Raw genomic sequence first — 18,335 nt, 5'->3', positions numbered from 1 at the left:
TCTGAACTACTCAAAATTACCGCTACTGGTTCTCCAGAACTGGTCAGAACCTGCTGAATCTCTAACAAAATGTCACATGACGGCAACTTGATGCCATGAGTTTAACGCCCATGTTCTACATGGATCAAAGTAATTAGGTTAATATTTTTGTGCACTAGACATGTCCCTTTCCTTATCACTGGCTATTCTTATATGAATACGAATGCAGGACTGGATACCGGTACTCAAGGTGGTATTAGCCTTTCTAGGCACTTGATTTCATTGGCTTTTCCAGAATTATTTCAATCTTCTTTTACTATCCAGCTATGCTAGCTTCATCCTCCATTACATGATTCCTTAGATCAGAGTTGGCAAATTCGCATCGCCACATCAGCATCACATGATATATCGGGACTATCCCCTTTGCTAAACTGGGAATGGGCATGGCCAGCGCGTGATGCATCTGGCCCACAGGCCGTGAGTTTAACAGACCCGCCTTAGATGAAATCTTCTATTTCAGACTTAATCCACAACTCAACACATTATATCATTCTCTATACTTCATAGTCTTAAATCTAGATAATGTCAACCTGCAACATCTATTCTTTCCACAGCATGACCAATGACAGTTTTTTTCATTATTATTACTATTATGGTAAAGACATTATTCATTATCTATGCTACTTTTAATCTAATAAGTGTCTGTGTTTGATTACCTCCCGTTTTATCTCTTCATTGGTGCAAGGAAGTCTTTATCTTGACTGTTTATACTCAACACAGGTAGTCCTCAACTTACAACAGTTCCTTTTGTGGCCATTCAAAGTTACAACAGCACTGAAAAAAGTGACTTACGACCATTTTTCATGCTTATGACTGTTGCAGCATCCCCCTAGTCATATGATCAACATTCAGAGCACATTGATATTAATGAGTCAGGACTGCTAAGTCCAAACAACAACTAGGATCAAAAAGAATTATCAGAGAAAGCAAAACAACAACAGAAACAAAGTTTTATTAAAGAAAGTTTTGTTTTATACATGTCCTGCCAGATGGAAGTTTGGGTAAAAGCTGCCAGTCCTTCACTGGAAAGTTCTGCTGAACTTCTGCTGAACTTCTGCATTGGATATTGATCAACAATTCACATGTTACAATTGGAAATGTACCAAGTCATATTCATGTTATACTAAACTGAATGAAATTCTGCCCAAACCAGCAATTTATCACATTTATTTTCAATTGAAGGAAAGTGTTAATTTTTTCCCCTGGAAATTGCTTTTCTTAATTTAAAGCTGGGCAAATATTTTTAATCTATTCGTGAATGCCTTATTCCATGAGCTGGTTTTTGTTTTTAAATCCTTGCTATCTAAACTAACCTTCTGAAATTCAAATGTAGTCTAATGTTAATGTTTCAATAATCAGCTCAAAAATAGGACAGTATGTCTCCAACTGGGATGTTCATTTCTTTCTTAGCCCATCATATCTTCATTAACAACCTTGTAATTCAAGTGTTCGTTCTTTTATAGCAAGTAAAAAAAAATCTTATGTGAAAATGATAAATTATTTCTAACTAAAAAGTGGTTTCTAAATGTTCAGTGCCCGACTGCTTTCAAGAGGAATTGTGAGTTGGAAAATAATTTTACCATTGTAATGGAGCCACTGATGTCATCTCTACTGCTATTAAGGGTAGTAAATCGCATAAGGAACAGTAGAACAAACATTTTAAAAATGAGGAATATAATATTATCTAATTTAAAATGAAATAAGCTTTTGACACTTTCAAAACAGCAAGTGACCCTAAGGAACATAGACAGTTGTAGATTAAAGATGGAAGTCTGTGAAGTGGGGCGAGGGGGAGAGATCTACCACTCTGTCGATCTTTTAACAGATTCATGATCCTCTTAACAGCTAAGTTCCTGCTCCCAATTTTGCTTACATGTATCCTCATTTCTTTCCAGATGACAAAATGTCAGCACAAAAAAAAAAGAACATGGCTATATAAATCAAACACATTTGGCTACTATATCTTTATCTTAGTAACAGTTTCATTGTAGATTGACCAATTGACTTTTTTGTCTATGAACATAATTTCTGCTAGCCAAATTTAGCAAAATCCATACTTTTTCCACATAACTATGAGCAGACGTGCTTCAAAACCACTTTTTAAAAATAATTTCTCATCAAAATCATCATGCATTTTAACATTATTGTATCTGAAGCTATAAAAGCAAATAAAAAAGAGCAACAAAGAAGCCAAAAAAATTTATGGCCTTGTATTGATATTCAGAATTTTAGGATGAAAATTTTAGGATTAATGTTAGGATTAGTTATCTGGTGATGTACAATTCTTGGCATCTCCTTCTGGTAAATGAATACATTTCTGGTTCCATTAATATTTAATTTCAAAATTTTCCATTATACTGACATCTAGTGATTTGGCATGCTTCTTGACATTCTTTTTAATTGTATATGCCATGTCAGAAAAGCATTGTTATTACCATTCCCTTGTGTCCTAAAGTCTTAGAAAATTTATTTACCCTAGGAAATATTCTGCATAATTTAAATTATGTCCAGGGAGTTTTTATTATTTAGTCATGCCATCATTGTAAATGGATTGGCTTTTATATTTCTGACATCACATTCATTTAAATGTGATTCAAAGTCACTAACATAACAGAAGAAAGTACAAAAAGGAAAATACCCCCATGAAAAACCCTCCTAAGTGCTTAATCTATGAGTAGTGCCACTCTTCTTATATGTGACACAAACAGTACACTTGAAATGGCAAACTACACCAGTATTTCCTGTCTAATATTGAATAATTGTTGCCAGTCCACACAATTATTTCTAAAACCTATACATTTATTTTTATCGCCTTTATTTTAGTGTATATGAATCCATTGATCATTGCATAATCCAATGAATGGATTCAGAAAGTTCAAAAAGAATTAGCTCAAGCCTCAATGTAGATACTTTAAGATCCTTCTTACTTGATAAGTAATTGGTTTGGAAAAACTGGTTCCAATTCATGTGAGAAGAATCTCATTAGATTCAACAAAACTATTTCTTATTTCTCCCAGAAAATAGCAAGCAAGTGTTCCAAGACAACAATATGAGGATATTGTAACTGAGTATGGAAAAAATTCTAGCAGAGCACAGGAGCACTGTTGTCCTTTTTCCTCTTGGGTAATAAGCACACTAGGACATTTTAGGCAACAGAAGGGTTGTTTTTTAAAGTGAGGTGAGTTCTAAGTGATTTTCTCCCCACCCTGTCCCTAAAAGTGTATATTTTTCATCTCCATTGTTGTCACAACATAAAGGAATATTCTTGCTCTAATTGTGTTTGAATGGTTCAGCTCTACTAATCAATTGTATATTTTCAGGATCCAACCTCAGTCAGTCACTAGTCCTCTGGTCTGGTGACTGACCCAGATTGGATCCTGCTACATTATCCTAGGACACATATATTTACCTTTATGTGTGCATATTTTCAGTAGATTAAATCCTAAACTTGTTTTATATAAATGGAAGGCACTCCCAACCATGGATATTTTTTGATTTGATGCAATATCAACTAGATGGAAGAAGGGAGAGTGGCTTTTTCAATTCTCTTCTTGAAGTCTTCTCCCACTGTTTTGGAAAGCCCATGAGCAGATTTTTATAACAGGTGAAGAGGAAAAGCAACATTTGTTGAAATTCTCCTTATGAGACAGGAGGATCTTCTGAACACACCTGTGTCTTGAATCCTCTGTTGAATTAGTTGATTTTTCCCTATTTTAAACTCAGGTTCTTTTCATTTTTCACCAAAAATTTTTTTCCATAAATAATATGAAAGAATATTGTATGCAATAGCTCCAGAATAAGTTATTAATTCATTCTGTGAGTTACGTTTTGGGTGGAAGATTTCTATATTACTTAAATATTATTCGATAGAAAATTAATGAACAAACTAGCCTTGAGCAGTAAATGTTTTCCAAATATCTATAAGATGTATATGCTATTTCCTTTTACTAACCATTTGGGAGAACAAGTGCTATAATAAGCAGAAGTAAAACTAAGTTGTATCTTGGAAGAATTAGATATTCATTGTATGAATTCACTGCTCTTATAATCGTCATGGAGCTGGTATTTAAGAAATGTGTCAAATACAATCCCTGTATGGACCCTATTCATCAGAAGATTGTCTCAACTCAGTAGGGTTAGTTGTCTCAGATTTTTTGAAAGTTGTTATAAATAAATGCACATAAAAGTTGAAGACTGTTTCTTTTTGATTTATTACAAATGTAAATGTGTAATGTAAATCTACATCATTGGCTAAGGCAAAAACTTGAAATTTTTGATGAGTTCCTATGAGACCCCTCATTCCAGCCAAAGGCCATTTGATCTAATGTTCTCTCTCCAGCAGTGACCTGTCAAATGCCCCAAGAAACACTTAAATAAAAGAAGATGGCAAACAGGCACTCTCTGTTTGTCTGCACATTTGGCAGCTCTAATTTAGCCTCAGGCAGGAGGAAAATGAAACAGAAGGCCCAGGAGTCATTAGATCCAACTGCTCTCAGACTAGGAATGTGAAAGAATTTCATTATATTCATATTTTGATCATTTGTCAACTTCATATAAATGTATCAATCAATCAAATATAAATTGAACTTAACCTGTATTTACCCCACTAAGAATTTGGTAATGCGATCTTCCAGACAACAAAAAGTGCATAAAAATGGGAAATTGAAACACAAATATATTGAATATGATCAATACTCTTATGTGAGATATATACCTTCAAAATGCATATTACATCATACAGAAATTCTTAATAAAATGTACATGGTGGAAGAAACAAAAATAACAACAACATTGACCATATAACATATTTCAAGTACAGTTCTGTAGTTCAAACTAATAACCTCTTTTCAGTACTGTTTGGAGTGATACTTGAACAACTTTATTAAAACACAGATATCAAAGGAATACTTTAACCTTTAATCATGTATTTTGAGCTGGGTCAATGTATGGAAGATGTTTATATAGTCTATTGCAGAAATGTTTACTGAAGAGAATTCTCATTGCTGCCACAGGACAAAGTAAATCTCCTGTCATTGCAAAGATTTATCTACTTAACTAAAATCTCACTTGAAACTCTTTGTTTTTTCATTTGAAATACAAACACTTTATCTCCAAATCCATTTCAAAACAGAGAACAGCAGACAGATATATCCACATTCAGATGATTCCCATGGAATTTTCTTTATGCCTGTCTTTTTGCACAAACTTTCTAGGCCTCATAATGGTTATTCCAGATGTTTTCTTTTTTTTACATTCAGTCTCTTGGCATAAAAATATGAGGCTAGCAGATACTTTCCATCTGTACATCTGAAGTTGTGAGGGTTTTTTTTAATGGTATCATCTTACTGCCCTTTTAGTAATAATTATTTCCTTTGAGGAAGGGGGAACATCATAGTACAGATATCCCTGATTTTTTCCCATCCATTCTCACCCTACTTAGATTGCTTTGAAAGGAGGAGGAGAAAGAAGTTAAGATCTGTACATGAGAGGAGTGTCCTTGTGATACTATTCATTCTCTGTTCTGACAGAGAAGGCATTGTCTGTTCAGTGTAATAGGCTTGGCAGCCAAATTAGGTCTGTGATCTGTGCTGTGCATGTAGACTCAGAAAGTATCAGAGCAGGCAAGAAACTGGTAATTCCAAGAATTGGATCACTAGAAAGGACTTTCTAACATATATATGTAAGAGAAGCAGAGTTGAGCGGGGCACATTGCTTCTGCTTTGGAGTCTGTGCTACATGAAGAAGAGTTTTAGACTGAAGGTAATCCCTTTCTAAGTTTGCATGTTGCTTGCTTGAAGCCACTAAAACTTGAGCATTGTGAGACTAACTTGATTCTTTGGGATTCTGAGAATCATTTATGATCAGAATGCATGCCTCTCCACTGGGCCCATGTTGACTGAATTAATATTTAAATGAGGAAAGTACGTGAAAAAGAAAAGACTAACTAGTTCCCAGATCTATAGCATTATCCCAAATAGCTTATGTTTATATGTAGGGGTTTTGAAGATTTTGTTAATTGAAATGCATTAATGTAGAACCAGTCTGCAGGATTACAGGCTTTGCACGGAGTTTCTGTCTTTTTTATGTCTTTTGTAATAGATGCTATACTGAATGGTATATCAAAATGTTATTTCTATATCATAAAATAAAACTGGGAGAAGAGAGAAGCATTATTCAGTATTAGATTGTGCTGGTTAATGACAGCAGTAACCTAATTTTCTGAATATTAGGAAACAATATTTCTTAAGAAATTGACTACTAATACCAGTCCTTCAGAAACTTTTAAGTTTAGATTTGCTTTCTAGTTCTCTCACAAGTATTCTTTCCTTAAAATATTTAGTTAAAAAAAAAACATCCCAGTTTGAGAGCCTGCTTGTCTTTCAGCTATTTTTCATTGCAGCTGTGACCTACAATCATTAACTTATTATTAAGTAGAGAAATGCCTAATATTTGTGGGTCTGGGGGGTTGCATATTTGTTTACTTATCTAACTTTTGCAAATTTGGGGAGGAAATGTAAGTGGCCAGGAATCTGACTTCCACTACTTGAAAGGTGAGGAGGGACTAGAAAACTATCTGCATGGCATCCTGTTGAACACCTGCAGCCATTCATTCTGGAGAACCTTCACGTGCTGTTTGTGGATCTGCTAACAGTTCGGATCTCAAGGGGCTCAGAGTTTCTTTGGGCTTCTGTTATGTCTTAATCCACAGGGAACAACTGCTCTAAGGAGAAAAACACACTAGGTTATATGTGAGGCACTGGAAACGTGCTGCTGCTTGACAACACCAGTCCTTGCCTGTCTCATTCGAAAGTGACCTGACCAGCTGTATTTAGCTGTCAAGATTAGGAAACCAATAATTACACTTTTAGCTAAAAGAAGGAACCATTTCACATTTCGTTACCAACTGCTTTGAGCTTACCATTTTTAACAGAAGACATTTAGGATCTCTTCCCTGTTATATTTTAAGGTGGATTGTTAGATAAAGATTTATAAAAACTTCATTTAATCAACTCTAATTGCTGGTAAGGAGAATCAATAAAGAATGTTCCATTTAGGATTTATGGTTGAAGGGGGTGGGAGGAAGAAAAAGAATGAGAGTAAAAGAATAACCTTTCTTGGCACTGCTGGGCTGCTTTAATTGGCAGTGCAGGCTTCAATGTGATGGAAAGGAGCTTATGTGGGCGGGAGATGGGAAGAGGTTCTAAATATAGGAGTATGAAAGCGGGAAATTTCTAGTTTAGGTGTTTCCACTTAAGGAAAAAAAAATAAGGACGGGAAAAGTGACAGCAGGAAGGAACAAAGAAGATTTGGCCAGGTGGCAGGATTGGTTCATGGTTCAGAGACCTGCTTGCACAGATGTCCTGTTGATTTATCAGGTTCCAGCAATCAGCAATGCAAATGGGGAAAGGGTTAAGAGGGAATCTTTGCACAGCCTTTGCAAAATTATGAACGTGGAAAACTGATGCTGAAAATACACTTAATACAAAATTTCCCTGGCTAGAGTGTTAGGAATAGTTAAAGTTTCCTACTAAGTCTGTAGGCAGTAGCAAATTCATTAATTAAATAATATGTGGAATGAGCCATAGTTAGATTTGCAGGTAGATGAAAATGAAACTACTTTGTACCACATCAGATTTCTTTGTTCATCAAAGCAAAAGTTGACTAGGTGTATACACATCGTGGTAATCTATAATGCACTTTGCTTAGCGTATATATACACCATGATCTCTGTCATAGAATATACAGTATTCTAAACTATTTCCAAATCATTTTGGCAATACTAAAAGTCTGAAGGAGTTTAACCTAAAGGATTTTTTTTGCCCCTAGCTAACTAAATAGTTTTGTAATCTATGGACATAGATTATATTGTTGGATTGACTAGTGGTCATTTTATGACATTCTGACATAATGTTAAACCAGAATGTTTAACCGCTGCTGGTGGAATAAATTATAAAATGGTTTGTTTCCCTTATTTTAACTAAATTGCCATCTGTCTTCACTGTATCAAAAGCTGAATGGGTAAAATAATTGGAAACAATATGTGGATTAGTGCTTGAACTTCTGTTATGTGAAGTAATATCTGGAACAGAAGATTTGCTATCTTCTGCTCCAGATATTTCTTCACATAACAGAAGTTCAAATTTAATGCTAAGTTTTCCTACAAACTCAAGTACTGATAACAACCATTAAAACATATATATAAAGTAAGAAAAACACTTTTTTCTGGAATTAGAAACATTTTTCAATGTTTTTTTTCTTTGCCCTATGAAATTAGCCCATGAAGTGCTTTGGTCATAAAAAAATAGAAACCCATATGGGCCCATGTATCAAATAGAATACATATTGCTTCTAAGGTCTGTGTTTTGTCTAATCTTAATTTTATGTTAAAGAAAGACCCACTGTTTTCTCTAAAAGAAAAGCATCACTGACATTTAATCATTTTTTCTTTCATATGTTCTTAAGATCGGGAGGGAAGTAGTCAGAAGATCTATGTCTGTGTAAATTGAAAACATTTGGACACACGCCTCAGTTATGTCTTTCATGAATACTTACAGAACAAATATATGATTTCCACATTGCAAATCACTCCACTCTTTCTGCTTTTAACAACAGTCTTCCTGACCCTAAGAGACAACTTTTAATAATTGTTATTAAATTACATTATTTTCAGAGAACAGCTGCACATAAAGATTTAGTGTTAAAAATAATCATGTAAATTTCTGAAATGTCAGAGTAAATGTTCCAGAAATAGTCAAACTGTCTAATTAGTCATTCATATAGATTTACTTTTCTGATTATTAAAATACCCAGGCTGGAATTTAGCATGCAAACAAGACTAGAAAAGTTCATTGAAATTAATTTGCTCCTGCAGAGGCACGTGATATGGGCCAAAGGAACAATATATTTTATAAAGTTTATAACAGTTTGACTAAGAATGTCTCAAATATAATATTATTTGATTAAAAAAAATGTAGTTTGGAAAAATCCATTTTTCCAACTAGTTCAGTGTTTGTGAAACACAGCAACTTTAAGATATGTGGACTTATTCCACAGAGCGGGCTCCACAGATTGTAAAGTTGCTGAGATTGGAAAACTCTGAGATAGATGACAGCTTAGTTGATTTGAAAATGCAAAGTAAAGACAAAACTGGTTATTAATGGAAGTTCACCAAGAAATTTCAACCCAGCCCAAGAAGCCCTTTCATAAAATTGCCAAGAAAATGCCATGTCTGTGTATTTTCTTTTATGCAAGAAATAGGAAGCTCCCATGCCCTTCTTGAGACTAGTCATTGAGGAAGAAAGGTAATTTTTATAAGATCTTTTTTAAGCTTATGGACAAAATAAGGAAGATTAAAGCAGATATGGACAAAACACTATCAATTCATTTTCAATTGCCATAGAATGTCAAGAATGTGTACCTAAATGGCAGAAAATGGAGAAAAATAGGTGTATTATGCTTTAAATGTGTTCTATGTTAGATAACTCCCTCCAATGCTCCCAAAATGGAGACAGGTGAGAAAGTCCGGCACCAGCTCTTCAAGTGATGCCCTTATGCTTAAATTCTGTCTTCTTGGCTATAGCTCTTGGCTATGAAAAGATGCATGTAGCAAACTGGACTTCAGCCAAAAAGAAGGGATCCCTGGCTTAAAGGAAAGAGTTTGTTGGTCAGCCAAAGGCTAACACTACAGCTTCCCATTCACTAATTCTCCTTGGCAATGTCATCATTTCAAACACCATTTGCATTTAAGCATCAAATGCAGTGTTGGGTTCAGAATCTATGTTTCCCAGAAGAAAGTACCCTTTCAAGTTCATAGAAGCCTTCTGATCCAGCACAGCCTTCTGATGTTGAATAGGGAAGTATTTCTAATCACCAGCAGTTCTACTACAAAACATTCTAGAGCAGAATCCAGAGGAGGAAGGAGGATGGGAAAACATTTGCCTTCAGCAGGAATAGCTCTACTCAATATCTCTTCACTCTGGTGGAGCTGAAATAGTTAGTCCAAGAGACTTTCTGTGAAATCTTTGCCATGATAACAGGTAGAGGTAACTTGAACTTCTCTTTGAAATAACCAGTTTTTTTTTCTTCTTCACTGTGCCTGTTCAATGACTCTAATATTATTTTAAGTTAGGCAGAATAGGAGGTTATTCATCTCAAGCCTTTTTCCCCCAGTGTATGCATTGCTTCCTCACTGAAGCTGCATAACAACTCTCTAAGGTAAGCAAGCATTTTGTGTTATTCAGTTCAGTCAAAGGGGTTCAAAACCACTGCCATGCTTCCCAGTTTAGCACTGGGTTTTGCCTTCTATCTTGTCAAAGCTCTTGCCTTTGCCCAGGAATGTTTGAATGCTGGGTCATCCCAGGGATGGGCTGCTGGGGCTTTGCAGGGGTTTAGGAGATCTTCTAGTTAAGATTCTCCACAGTTCAGAGAACCCCCAAATCCCAGTCCTGGCTGGCCTCGTCCACCCAGCCCCATCCCTCCCAGGAGTCCCCACACGGCCTGTCTTGGATGCAGGTAAGTGCAAGGCACGTGCAGAGGCTTGGAGAGGGTGAAAAACGGGCCTCCCAGAAGTTCAGGAATGGCGGAAATGAGCCCATTTCCAGCTTCCAGAGAGCCTCTGAAGCCCAAGGAGGCCATTTTCACCCTCCTGGAGCCTCAAGGAAAGCCTCCAGAGCTCAGGGAGGGCAAAAACGGCCCCCCACACCATGGTGCAGGAGGCTGACTAGGCCATGCCCACCATGGCCACGCCCACCCAGCAACTGGGCAGAGAACCCGTTGCTAAAAATTTTGAAGCCCACCCCTGGGTCATCTATATCAATAATAGTCACCTATGTCATTCCAGTGGTTATCTATATACAGTATAGCCCAAACAGTAGCTTCCATACACAGTTTCTTGCAGATCCTGTTTATAACTAAGTGATGAATTCTAATGGAAAAGTCATTTCCTTTGGATTCACTGAACTGTGAAGCCAATAACACTGCAGAATGCTCAAGTAGTTAGGGTCAAACACTGCATTTACACATGTATTTGTCTATTTTGTAATTATCTACATGTTTTTTTTAAATATTTTTCATTAAATTGAATAAGAATGGGTTGAGAAAAACACTGAAATTTTCTGTTGAACATTACATATAACAGAATTCCATAAACCTGTAACCTGCCTCTCATAAAAAATAGATGACAGGAGAAAAATCTCATATGTCTTTATAATCATATTTTTAGAAAATCATATAATTTAAAAGTTGAAGTATTTTTCCTTTCAGACAAATGCAGTGCTTTAAAAGCCGATGTTACATTTGGTAATATCACAAGATAAAAATGCTTTAGTTTTATTTAGTGCTGGGGAGAAGTGCTACTCCAGGTGTGTGCAATACCATCTCTTGACACTTCAGAATCACATACCATCTCCATATAGTCCTTAACATCAAAAACCACCAACTGCGGGATCTGTTAATTGCCCAAAGAAAAGCAGACAGCTCCTCAAAAGCGGTAGAATAAATCACAACTTCAAATCTGTCAACCTTGGGGGGAAAATTTGAAGGCTGTGGTATGTTGCTGAGACAACATTTTTTCATAAATCAGTTTCTTTTCCATTGATCTGTCCAAGGTGCTGAAGGTCCCTATTGTCTTGTGCCCTGCACCACCATGGCATTGCATGACTCCACAATCAGACCAATTCTGTGCAATATACTTGCTTTTAAGTATCAGGTCACTTTCCAATTTTCTTTTATATTATGAAAGCTTTACCTGACCTTTTACATAGCAAACAGAAAAAGTATTAATACAATTTCAGTGAAAATATTTATTTATTTATTTAAAAGGCTTATATAGCTGACCATGTTGGAGACATGATTCTAGGTGGCCCACAGCAATAATAAACCAAAGAAATTAAAACCGCATAATACTTGAATCTCTATTCCATCAAGCCACACATTCCTTGGGCTCCAAATTCTCCTTATCTCAATGCCTGGGGGAAAAGCCAGCCCTTTATCAATTATGGAAGACTAAAAGGGTGGGAACCTGGCAGATCCTGGGGGAAGGGTACACTCCAAAGCAATTTTGCCATAATAATAATGAGTGTAGATGTAGCCTTTGGTTGTAAATGGCTATCTTCCATTACACTTTTGTCTACATAAATATGTGACATTACTATTTCTTACTAGCCCCTGGTTCTAGACCTGGGAGAAAATTTGTGCACTAAAATTACTTTAAAAAGTTTAGAATTTTTAAAAGTGAAGTAGATTGATGAGTGGATGGATAGATACGAAAGGTAGGTAGGTAGGTAGGTAGGTAGGTAGGTAGGTAGGTAGGTAGATAGATAGATAGATAGATAGATAGATAGATAGATAGATAGATAGATAGATAGATAGATAGATAGATAGATAGATAGATAGATAGATAGGCAGGCAGGCAGGCAGGCAGGCAGCAGGCAGGCACAATCATGCATATATACTCTTCCAAATTAATTTATGGTAGTTGCTGTCCAGAAATCTTATGGTCTTCCATAATCTCTGAGATTTAGATCTTTATTGGAGATATGAGAGTAAGACACAAGAAGATGAATGAAAATATTTACAAGACCTAGTAAGTCATAAAAAGATACAGGAAAGCAGGAAATGTGGAGGAGGGGAAAGCAGCAGCAAAATAATGACAAACAGATGTGAAGCCATTCCTTATAATGTTATATAGCATACGGCACATTACAAGCTCATTTGTAGTAAGACCTTCATATTTTTTGGATACACTAAAGTCAAGAAATAGAAAAGGTGCTGATATTTTAAATCATACATATCATTAGTCACAAATTGAAAATCTAAACTTTAGAACCATGAATCAGTTTATTAGTGATTACAAAAGAAATGTAGGTACAGTTTCTATTTACTTCTAGATATTACATTTTCCACTAATGATATTTTATATGGGACTTTTACTGTCTACTTGAACTTTGGCAAAAAAATTACTAGAGGAATTAATTATTTAGTTGTACTAATTATGTCTTTTTCATTTGTTTGCATTAGGAATGCTATTAGGTGCTTGATTTTATTTAATAATCTTATGAAGGATAGTACTTTAAGGTGAGGGGTTTATTATGAAACACTTCTGCTTAATTCATGCTTCTTACTGAGCAGCAAAATGTCACAAATTTCCTTTTTGTAATCATCTATTTTTTGCATTGCTGTTTTGTCTTTTTTTCCCCTATATTTTTCCTGCACTTAAGAATAAACCCGATTAAACAGAAAAAAGACAAAAGAACTGTTGTGAAAGCTAGGGCTGCACAAACTGCTTCACAGAGATAGTTGGGAAGGCATTCAATCTCTTTGTTTATCATTACTGTAATGATACATTTTTCGATACATTTTTCTTGTGTGCTGTTTCTTGTGGTCTCCACATGGACATGCATGCAGAGCTACTTCACTGCAAAGGATATATCCAGCCTTAATGAAAATTAATAGTTAAATGTCTCCATAACAGCACATTTTTTTTCTGTCTCATTTCTGTGTATTCTTTTAGAAGACAATGTTAAATCATAATATTTTTTTCAGACTAGATTACTATGATATGGTATCCATATTGGCCATATTGGTAATATGATTAATCTAGAACTGTAATCTAAGAGAAATCTCACCACCGGGGCAAATGTTTCTTCTATAGTTGGAGCTCCAGAGAAACCCACAGGAAAACAAATTAAAAGTTCAGAAAAGAACTAGTACCAGTGGTGGGATTCAGCCAGTTTGCACCAGTTTGGGCAAACCATTAACTAACTTTCTGAGCAGTTCAGTGGACCGGCTGTTGGAAGAAGCAGCCTTTTGTTTTTTCCACCTTACAGAGTTAATCCTGTCAGGAAAACCAGGACAGATTCTGGTGTGCCTATGTGTGTTGTTTCTAGCCTAATCCTTATCTTCATTGCCCTGCTTAAGTGTGTTCAGAAACAGCCTCTGCCTTAAACCTTGTTACATTGTAACAGCTAATGGTTCTTGGCAGTACACCCAGACTTAATGTAGCCTGAGCTGCTTCTCTGGAGTTTTTTTTTCTTTCCTGGTACTTTATTAGAGGCTTGACTTTCATAAAGGGAAAGCTTATTTTAAGCTTTTCACACTGCTTTGCTGGTTCCTGCCACTGTCCTTTTGGGGTGTATTTCCAAGAGGCAGGATGCAAGCTTGGCACTGATTTTTTTTACTGCCTTTCTGGGGAGCATGTGATCGTTCCTTAAACCTGAATGATTCCTTAGGATATCTTGTGAGGTGAGTGAGACCAGCTGGTATCTCTAAGTGGTGCAAATGGATCTTAAGGATTGCTTTTCCTGGGTGTGCTTTTTCTGGAGAGCTTAAATGACCTCTCTGCTGAAGGGTTTCACTTTATGAGCAAGAGATGGCTGCTTGATAGTTATCACTGCATTTTAACTATTTTCATTCCTCAAGGTGCTCTGACACTGCCTGATCTGTAACTCTGGCTTGCAATCTAATTTTCAAGGTGCTGTTTATTTCATTTTAATCTAATGATTGGTATTTAGGGCAGCTTTTTGCAAGCAAAGAAGCTTTTAGTACTTTTGTACAAGTAATCCTTGATTTACAACAGTTCATTTAGTGACCATTCAAAGTTACAGTGGCACTGAAAAAAGTGACTTATGACCATTTTTCACACTTATGACCATTGCAGCATCCCCACTGTCATGAGAGGCCAGGCTAGGAGAATGGCCACACCTACCCAGTCACATGACCACCAAGCCACACCTACCAACTAAGCCACACCCACAGAATCAGTTGTTTAAAAAACTGAATCCCACCCCTGGTGTTATCTCTTAATCCATATTGGGTGGGCAGTATGATACTCAAACTTCAAGTCATTAAGGGTTCAGTACGTAATAAACAGCACCTTGAAATGTATTTTGAAACAAACTGGTAACTAGGGCAGATCCCACAACAAAGATGTTATATGGCACTGCCATGATTGTCCAATAAGTACATGGGTATCTGCTTTTAGAACAGCTACAGTGGTCTTCAAGGATATCCCAATGTTATACAAATTGCATGTTCCCAGTGCAATTAAACCAATGAAAGAAGGACCATCTTCAGCATGTCCTGTTCTAGATAACGCCATAACCGAACCTAGGGAAGACTCTCCTGGCCTATTCTTCCAGCAGAAGTAGTATAAGCATGTAGATCCTAAAGAAGATCAGGCCCATCAGCAAAAGAAAAGGATCATCCTGGGAAATAAAATACCTGAAGAAGTAAAGATTTAACCTTCCTTGTGAAATGATCTTTACAGTTTAGAATCCATGTAGTTATCTTATAACAGAAGGCTTCAAATATTTATTTGTTTGTTTGTGTGTATATACTGCATTTATTATTTTTTAAAATAACTCAAGACAGCAATCATATCTTCCTTCATCCTATTGTGCTCACAACAACAGATATAACAGAGTTGGAGGGAACCTTGGACATCTTCCAGTCTAACGCCTTGCTCATGCAAGAGATCCTATACTATTTCACATAAATTATTGTTCAGTCCCGTCTTTAAAACATCCAGTAATGGAACATCCACAATTTCTGAAGGCAAGCCATTCCACTGATTAATTGTACTATCAGGAAATTTCTTCTTAGTTCTAGGCTGGTTCTCTTCTTGAGTAATTTCCATTCATTGCTGCTTGTCCTGCTTTCAGGTGCTTTGAAGAATAGGGTTATCCCCTCTTTGTGGCAGCCCCTTAGATATTGGAAAACTATTATCATGTCATCTCTAGTGTTTATTTTTATTAAACTTGATATACTCAATTCCTGGAACCATTCTTCATATGTTTTAACTTCCAGCTCCCTAACCATCTTTGTTGCTCTTCTCTGTATTCTTTCTAGAGTCTTAAGATCTTTTTAAATATTGTGGCAAGCAAAACTGGATGCAATATTCCAAGAGTGGACTTACCAAGGTTTTATTATAAAATGGTACTAACACGTTATCTTGATTTTGTCCCTCTGTTAATGCAGCCAAGGACTTTGGTTGTTTTTTTTTTTTTTTTGGCAGCTGCAGCACACTACTGGCTCATACTTAAGTGATTGTCCACTAGGTCTCCAAGATCTCTCTCAGTTACTATTCTTGAGCCAGGTACCATTTACTCCAGACTTGTGCATTTGTTTTTCTTGCCTAAATGTAGAACCTTACTTTTTTCACCATTGTTTTTCATTTTATTAGATACGGCCCAGTGTTGAACACTGTTGAGATCCTTCTGTATCTTAAATCTATCTTCTGGAGTGTGTCATCCCTGAACTCAAAGAGACATAAAATAGGCTGGATTTGCAGATGTTTCCTGGGTGTCAGAAGATGATTTCATTCTGGAAAAGCTATAGAAGTATTTTTCTTAAGTTACAGATGTTTGTAAAAGGAATTATCAGAATGTATATCCCTTGTTGCACAATTTTCTGTAATGTTCAAAAATTCCATCATACTAAGATGGACTATGAAGGAACATGAAGCAGTGTAAAAGAGTAAATAGCACAGAAAGCAACACATTTTACAAAGGAAGCAGCTTCTCTTGGTGCAGTTTGATAAAAACGGACTTTCATATGCTTACCTACTAAGGATAAAATGATACCCCAGTAACAGAAATGATTATGTAATTTCTGTGTGATGCTCACAGAACAAGCTGTTTTAAGAAAGAGCTTATCTTTCAAAATTTGTCTTCCTAAAATGACTTATGTGGCATAGACCACTTCATTTTAATTCTGGAATTGAAAATGATAATTCTCCCCTAGAATTATCATATTTGGCTGTTTTTAATCATCAGTTCTATGCATGTGTAGTCACAGTGGGTAAATTTGCAAGCAAAGCAGGACACACAGGCTCTGAGATCCGCTCTGCTTGTTCAGCAGATGGTTGACATAATATCTTGCAGTATAGACCTGCTGAGTCCTACAGGCAAATGTGCCATAAGTAACCTTGCCATAAGCCAGTTAATGCAAAGGCAATTTTCTGTATTGAGCTTTGAAAAGCTCCTCACTTGTCTGCTGTCTGTGTACAGAGGCTGCCTGGCAGATTGTTTGCTTTAATCATACACTTTTTCTTGAAAGTGTTTTAACAGACTGAACATGTGTGAACTTTCAGCCTTTTATCATAAAACAGAACCACACATTATGCCATCAATTACAACCAGTGAGTGGTGCTGTGTATCTTCAAAAGACATTTCACATTACTGGGCTGTTTTACAAATCTACTATTACCACATTTGCAACCCAAGATTACAAAGAAATTGGATGTGCTATATGGCTTTCCATGTAATACTGCAGGAAATAGGAAGCTAATCACTTAGACGAGGCAGATAGGAGTCAAGGAAAATCGAAATTTCATTTGAAAAGAGACAGTGCTTTTGCTTCACTTCAGAGCCGTCCAAGCCTCTTACGTTTGCAATACGGATAAGCGGAATTTTTTCCTAAGCTGCATCTCACAGCTTTGTGTATATGGATGAGCGAGAATTTTTCATTGACAGCAGTGGACCAGAAATGTGAAACCAGAAATGGGGTAAAAAGAAAAAGAGGTGTGTAATGGTCCCAAGAGACTTAAGAATATAGGAAAACGAGTAGTATTCAAAAAAAAAAAAGAAAAAGGCCAGAATGTTTATACCTGATATGCCCAATTTGCTCTCTAGGCGATAGCCCTTGGCTGATCTTGAAAAACAATCATAGAAAGATTTAATTGGTTACTGCTTGAGTGGAAAACCAGCAGAAAAGGTTATAGCTAGACAGAGAAAGCATAAGCTGGAATAAGATAATGACTAACAACTTCAGAGTCGCTAATTTCTGAAACTCCATCAGTTTCTGAAACTGATGACTCTTGGCTTTTCACCATGACTAATATCAGTATTAAGATAATATATTCATATACCCAATACCTAGAAAATCTCAAATATTTCAAGAATAGTTATATAAAGGTAACACTGAAGACACTGCTGTTCTTTCCCTTTGCTACAGCTTTGATGTCTCATCCTGTGTAGGTTGAGTTCAAATAATAAATTTCAGAGTCAGATTATTCTTCAGCCCTAAAACTTGATGAGCATTTATAGATCAATGTTTCTTACAAACCACTGTACAAGCTTCTTAAAAGGAAATACAAGGTCCTTAAAGGAAAGTTGAAAGTAAAATGTAATATATGAAATTTAGAACTTAGTCCACAGTGGATTGCAAAATCTAAAAGGATTACAAGAGGCAAATCAGGCAACTGTGAGTTCTAATCTCTGCTTTAGGCATGAAAACTGGCTGAGTGACTTTGGGCCAGTTACTCTCTCTCAGACCAAGCCATTTCATAGAGTTGTGGG

General features: G+C 36.1%; 1 protein-coding gene across 2 annotated transcripts in view; it reads left to right on the top strand.

Annotated features, from left to right (window-relative positions):
* The window catches only part of PAG1 (phosphoprotein membrane anchor with glycosphingolipid microdomains 1), an 84,304-nt gene that overhangs the window by 45,733 nt on the left and 20,236 nt on the right, over positions 1–18,335 (top strand). Inside the window, exon 1 of one of the 2 annotated variants that reach the window (XM_087931452.1) lies at positions 5,586–5,799. The exons of the other annotated variant lie outside the window; for it this stretch is intronic. The gene's annotated coding sequence lies outside the window, so the exon portion shown is untranslated. Of the gene's footprint in view, positions 1–5,585; positions 5,800–18,335 lie in introns of those variants that run through there. 2 annotated transcript variants of the gene reach the window in all.

This window comes from Pseudonaja textilis, chromosome 3 (assembly GCF_049901715.1).
Source record: "Pseudonaja textilis isolate UNSWEBS1 chromosome 3, rPseTex1.2, whole genome shotgun sequence".
Classification (NCBI taxonomy): Eukaryota; Metazoa; Chordata; class Lepidosauria; order Squamata; family Elapidae; genus Pseudonaja; species Pseudonaja textilis.
This window is presented reverse-complemented; position numbering and strand designations above follow the sequence as displayed.